Genomic DNA, 6,521 nt, shown 5'->3' with positions numbered 1-6,521 from the left:
CCCTCAGTCTCAATTATTAATACTTTGGGGGGGGGCTGTACACTTGGGTGTGGAAAATAAATATAGGAGCTAATGGATCAGCAGCTATTTCTGCAATCATGAGGTGTTTTTTATTACAGAAGGTGACTTGGAATCATAAGTTGTAAAGTTGGAAGGGACCCCATGGGTCATCTAGTCCAACCCCTGCAATGCAGGAATCTTAGCTAAAGACTTATCTGTGATATGGTGGCTACATTTTTCCTACATGCATGGGCACACTCCACTGTTCTTATGGAGAAAAACATGTTGTGTAAACGGGTCTTAAATTTAGCATACTAACAAATATCAAATACTGAAATTAAAAAGTCTCTGAAAATTTGCATGTTATGTCAGAAAAAAGAAGAAGACTGTAATGCTGTTTAAAATCACTTTAGAGATACGGTATAAAGTAGGAAAACCATATCAACCATGGGCTGCAGTCTGTTAAAAATTCATATTTGTGTTTGGCATAAGATAGTGGTCCTTAATGGTTTTGTCTTCTGAGCAGAGGAGGGTTATTAAAGTATCTGGATGAGTCCAGTTTTTAAAGTGTTTTTAAAAAGAATTTCCAAGTTTGCCAGCTACGCTAATGCACTTTGGGAGAAATCTTATACTAATGATAATAAACTAAATATTGCATTTGGTACTCATTAGTGACATCTGAGGGACATGGGTGACGCTGTGGTGCAAACCACTGAGCCTCTTGGGCTTGTTGATCAGAAGGTTGGCGGTTCGAATCCCTGCAACGGGGTGAGTTCCAGTTGTTTAGTCCCTGCTCCTGCCAACCTAGCAGTTCGAAAGCACGTCAAAGTGCAAGTAGATAAATAGGTAGCGCTCCGGTGTGAAGGTAAACGGCATTTCTGTGCACTGCTCTGGTTTCGCCAGAAGCAGCTTAGTCATGCTGGCCACGTGACCTGGAAAAACTGTCTGCGGACAAACGCCGGCTCCCTCGGCCAGTAAAGTGAGATGAGCGTCGCAACCCCAGAGTCGTTCGCGACTGGACTTGACGGCCACGGGTCCTTTAGTAACATCTGAAACATGTTTATATCTGACTTTAAATCTCTGTTGTATAATGCATTTTTACTATGCAATGAATGGTTAATTAAGCATTCTTAATTTATTAAGAACCCTACACAGCGTATGCTTTTATACACTCTCATTCCTTTGTCACCCTTTGCTTCTCTCATAATAATTTGTTTGCTTTTTATGTAAACAGTTGATATTATTTGTTCTTAGCAGGGATGTCATTTCATGTTGCAGAGGGACACAGGTGGTGCTGTGGTCTAAACCACTGAGCCTCTTGGGCTTGCTAATTGGAAGGTCAGCGGTTTGAATCCACACAACAGGTGAGCTCCCATTGCTCTGTCCCAGCTTCTGCCAACCTAGCAGTTCAAAAGCATACCAGTGCAAGTAGATAAATAGGTACTGCTGTGGTGGGAAGATAAACAGCATTTCCATGTGCTCTGGCTTCAGTCACGGTGTCCCATTGCACCAAAAGCAGTTTAATCATGCTGGCCACATGACACCAGCTCCCTCTGCCTGAAGCGAGATGAGCGCCACACCCCATAGTCACCTTTGACTGGACTTAACTGTCCAGGGGTCCTTTATCTTTTACCTATTTTACCATTTCATATTTCTTTTCATTTAATGCTCAGCCTCTTTGAGTCAGGAAGTTCAAAGCTGCACCCAGCTTTCATATTGTTCATTCTGTTATCAACAGGTTGGGCACTGATTTCCTTTTGGGTGAAGACAGAGACAAAGTGGATATTGAGCAGTCCCACCTTCTCTCTATGACCCAGTAGCATTTATCCATCTTCTCCATGCAGAGGGCCTACCGCTTGCTTGTTCCTCTTGCTTTGAACGTAGCCGAAGAAACCTTTCAAAATTATTTTTAACTTGCAAGCCTGAGCTCATTCTAAGCCAGGCACCCCCAAACTTGGCCCTCCAGGTGTTTTGGGGCTACAACTCCCATCATCCCTAGCTAACAGGACCAGTGGTCAGGGATGATGGGAATTGTAGTCCCAAAACATCTGGAGGACTGGGTTTGGGGATGCCTGTTCTAAGCTTTAGTCCACCTGACCTTCTCCCTGCAAGATCTTTCTTCACAATTTCCCCTTTCTTCCCCTTCTCATCTCATCTGTAAGCTGAGCCACACTGGTTTCCTCAGATGCCTCCCACTTTTCTTTCTTGTTGGAATTGTCTGCCTTTTGGCCTTCAGCATTTCACCTTTAAGAAACTCCCATCCATCTTGGACACCCTTCTCCTTGAGTATTTCTGACCATGGGACTCTCACCCAGGATCTCCTTAAGCTTTTTGAAATGGACCTTCTTAAAGTCTAGAGTACGTGTCTGACTACACTCAGCTTTCCCTGCCTCTGTATCTTGAAACCCAAGAGGACATGATCTCTTCCTTCCAAGATTCCCAGTACTTCCATTTCTTCCATCAGTTCCTCCCTGTCGGTGAGGACAAGGTCCAAGATAGATGATCCCCTTGTTGCTTTTTCCACCTTCTGAGAAATGAAATTGTCAGTGAGGCAATGGAGGAATTTGTGGGATCTTACATTCTGGGCAGAGTTTGAGTTTCAACAGATATTGGGGAAGTTGACAACTCTATCTCTCATTTTGAATGTTTGGTAATCTGTTCCAGAAGGCACCCAAGTCTTCAGTCTGGCTTAGAGTTCTGTCACAGACATCCCCAGTAACATCACTGTAGTTTTCTCTCCTGTGATTTTTACCCATATCCTCTCAATCTGCCTTCCATGCCCCAGGGCATGAATTTCTTCACAAGTGCACACATCCTTTACATATAATGCTACTCCTCCCTTCCTGTTTGGTCTATTCCTTTTGAACAGGTTATATCCCTCAATTTCTACATTCCAGTCATGAATCTCATCCCACCAGGTTTCAGTAAAGCCTATTAGGTCATATTTGCCATCCTTCATTAAGAACTCAGATTTGTCTTGTTTCCCATACTCTGTTCATTAATATAGAGTCAACTGAAACCATGAGTCATTCCCTCCAGCTGCTTCCATCTTGTAGTTTCCTGCCCCTTAGCAGGTTCCTGGAGCATCACCAAGTTTCCTGTGCATCAGTGATGCCATTATCCCCAGTACCAGGTATACCCCCGTCATCTGTAATACAGGCGTCGTCCGTCCCCCTTACGCAGGGGTGTTCCTGGCCCCCGTGCACATAAACAAAACTCACTCAAGTGGGGAGCACCCTTTAAATGCCCTCTCTGCCGCTCTATCTCCAATCCATATCAAAAACACTGTATCCAAACATATTCACAACTAGAATTGAAGCTCTCGGGCTGGTAGGAGGCTGAAGGACTGGAGAGAAAGAGGCTGCTGCTGCTGTGCTACCCCACACATCAGCTGTTAGGTGGGGAGGCTGAGCAGCATAAACAAAGCCCTGCTGTGCCTCCTGTCTCTTTGGGGCTTCCTCCACCCTCACTGATGTTGGGCTCCAGGGAGTGTCTCTTTGAGAGTCATGAGGATTCGCCAGCTCATTCCCACCATTTCTGGGTTTGAATCAAATTACCGTATTTTTCGTCCTTTAGGACGCACTTTTCCCCCTCCAAAAATGAAGGGGAAATGTGTGTGCATCCTATGGAGCGAATGCAGGCTTTCACTGAAGCCTGGAGAGTGAGAGGGGTCGGTGCGCACTGATCCCTCTCGCTCTCCAGGCTTCAGGAAGCTATCCGCAAGCCTTGGGAGCCCGCGGGAGTTCCCGTCGGGCTCCCAAGGCTTGCGGACAGCAGCCTGCAGCCCGAAACCTGGGGAGCACAGTGGAGTGCACCCCAGGCTTCGGGCAGCTCTCCACAAGCCTTGGGAGACCGGCGCGACTTCCCGCCGGGCTCCCTAGGCTTGCGGATAGCAGCCTGCATCCCGAAGCCTGAGGCGGGCTGAGCAGCGTGCCCCGGGCTTCGGGCAGATATCTGGCAGCCTGTTCTGGGGGCTGGGGTCGGGGGAAGCTCAGGTTTCCCCCACCCCAGCCCCGCGCCTTTATTTTTTCCCCTTTATTCCCCCCCCAAATAAAAACTAGGGGCCCTACGGGCCAGTGCGCCCTATAGGGCGAAAAATACAGTACTTACTTATTTCCTGGTGCCATACATGCGCAATTGTGCACGAGTTGATTGTGCGTAACTGGGGGGCGCCTGTATGGTCTCCCTGATCAGGTTTGTGAGACACATTCCTGCCAACCACTGTGAGGTGCAGCCCAACTCTTGCCACAAGTCCTTCCTCAAGGAAATGGAGACCATGGTCCAAGAAGCCAAACCTTTCTTGATGCTACCACCTGTGCAGTCAGCGGTATACCTCCAGTATTTTCCTCTCCATTCTTGGGCCACGACATTCAGCGGGAAGGAGTGATGAAAAGACCACCTGTGTCCCAAGGCATTTTACATTATTATAATAGTAGGTCCCATTTGATATGCTCCTGTTGTTTTCCTTTTGCCTTTTGGGCTTCTCTAGATTATCAGTTTATATTGCAGTAATTGTACGATTTTTATTCATTTGCTTCAGCGGGTCCCAGTGTCACTAACCCGTGCCTAATCATCTTCCTTTTAATATTCTTAAAACAAGATTTATTTATTTTCAAAATTCCTGGTTTTAATCATTGAAAATTATGAGGCCAGTTAGAAATTAAGAATAACTGTTGTATTCTTAATTTTGTTCAGCTTCTTAGTCCAAGCTTTTTACTGTGGATTTGTAAAGACTGCACTGCTTCTTCAGTGCTGATGAATGCAATTCCAATGCAATTCCTCATATTCCTTAAGGGAACAAATAAGCTTGTGAGTATTCCACTGTGGCAAAGCCCAGCCCCACCATTCATTCTATGCTACTCCCACAAAATGGGGCTAATACAGCATCAAAGCCAAAATCTGGGATTTCAAAAAAATGGCTTTGAAAGACCCTGAGTATTTTCATTATTGGTGAATGAAGTTTATTTTATAGTATATGAAGTAAAATGTACATGCAATGAGTCTATTCCTTCTGTTCTCTTTACAGCACTCTATTCAGTAGATATATAACAGAATTACATTTTGTTAGAGGTGCTCCAAAGCAAGCCAGGGGGACACAGACCCAGTCTTGGTTCCACTGGTGATTTCCATAGGTGGCTTGGATCAGAATGTCGTTTGCAGTTGGGATGACATCTATAGCTACTTTTTGCCAAAATCCATCAAAACAGTTCTCTGCTCTGTGCAGATAGTCTAAATCCTACCTGCAAACTGCAGATCTGTTCCCTCTAATACTAGCCATTACTATACTTGGGACTTGTGCACACTTCCACTTGTCTCGTGTCCAGAAAGCATGCACTTGAGCAGTTTTGCATTTGCCCCGCTGCTTTCCCCTGGGAAACCCCACCGTTTCCTGCTGAATTGGGACAAATGGAAATTTGTGGAAAACCAAACTACAGTGGTACCTCGGTTTATGAACTTCATCTGTTCCGGAAGTCCGTTCTTAAACCGAAACCGTTCTTAAACCGAGGTGTGCTTTCCCTAATGAGGCCTCCTGCTGCCAGTGCCTTCCACCGTTCGGCTTCCATTCTTAGACTGAGGTAAAGTTCGCAAACCGGGACACTACTTCCGGTTTTGTGGAGTTCGTAAACCGAATAGTTCATAAACAGGGCTGTTCTTAAACTGAAGTACCACTGTATCTTCTTTTTTCCCAGTTCAGCGGTAAAGCATAAATGTTTTCCCAGGGAAAAGCAAGGCAAACAGAGATGTGGAAGAGGTCTTGCTGTGTCTGCAATGTTTTAGGTCTGGTAACGGAAAAGCCTTTCGGGTGCTAGCTGACTAATCCACCATCTTGCCTAAACAATAATCCCTCTTTGCACACATCTTATGCTGCATAGCAGGATTTGTTTGCAGTTATTTGCCAGATGGATGTAAAAACAGCAACAGCTAAGAACCGGTGAATTGCCTTGTTCCATCTTGTACAGCCAGGCAAGGCACCATGGAGATGGCTGCCCCCTGTTCTGGTCAGCAAAGGTATGCTGCCCCTGAATAGCAAGACCCTCATTTTATCCTTGGCTAACAGATCTTCTGAGTGTCCTCAGTTTGCTTGATATGACTCTCTTCACTTTGCAATGCCTGAACTCAACGGTGTGGGAGTAAGAAAAGCAAGTCTGACTGAAAGTGCACATAGGTTTGGTTCTGTTTCTCATCTATAGTGACCTCTTTTCTGATGAGTCCCTCTAAGGAAGAGAATAACTTCCTTTCCTTGACACTTCAATGGCTAACGAGCTTGTTTCTAGGCCCAAGCAAAAGTGGGTTGCCTAAGTCGTGTGTCATTCATGGTCAAATGACCTGAAGTTGTGAATGCCTGACTTGGGAAATGAAAGGAGTTTTGGTAGGTTTAAAAAGAAACAAACAAGATACTTGCTTTTCCTCATTTTCTGGCGAGCTCAGAAGCCACGAGGTCTATATCTTAGTTAGCGAATAACTTCAGCCTCGTAGGACCTCATGTCCTGTGCTTCAAGTTCTGGTTTCTCCTGCCACAA

Source organism: Podarcis raffonei, chromosome 9 (genome assembly GCF_027172205.1).
Source record: "Podarcis raffonei isolate rPodRaf1 chromosome 9, rPodRaf1.pri, whole genome shotgun sequence".
In the NCBI taxonomy this organism is placed as follows: Eukaryota; Metazoa; Chordata; class Lepidosauria; order Squamata; family Lacertidae; genus Podarcis; species Podarcis raffonei.
This window is presented reverse-complemented; position numbering follows the sequence as displayed.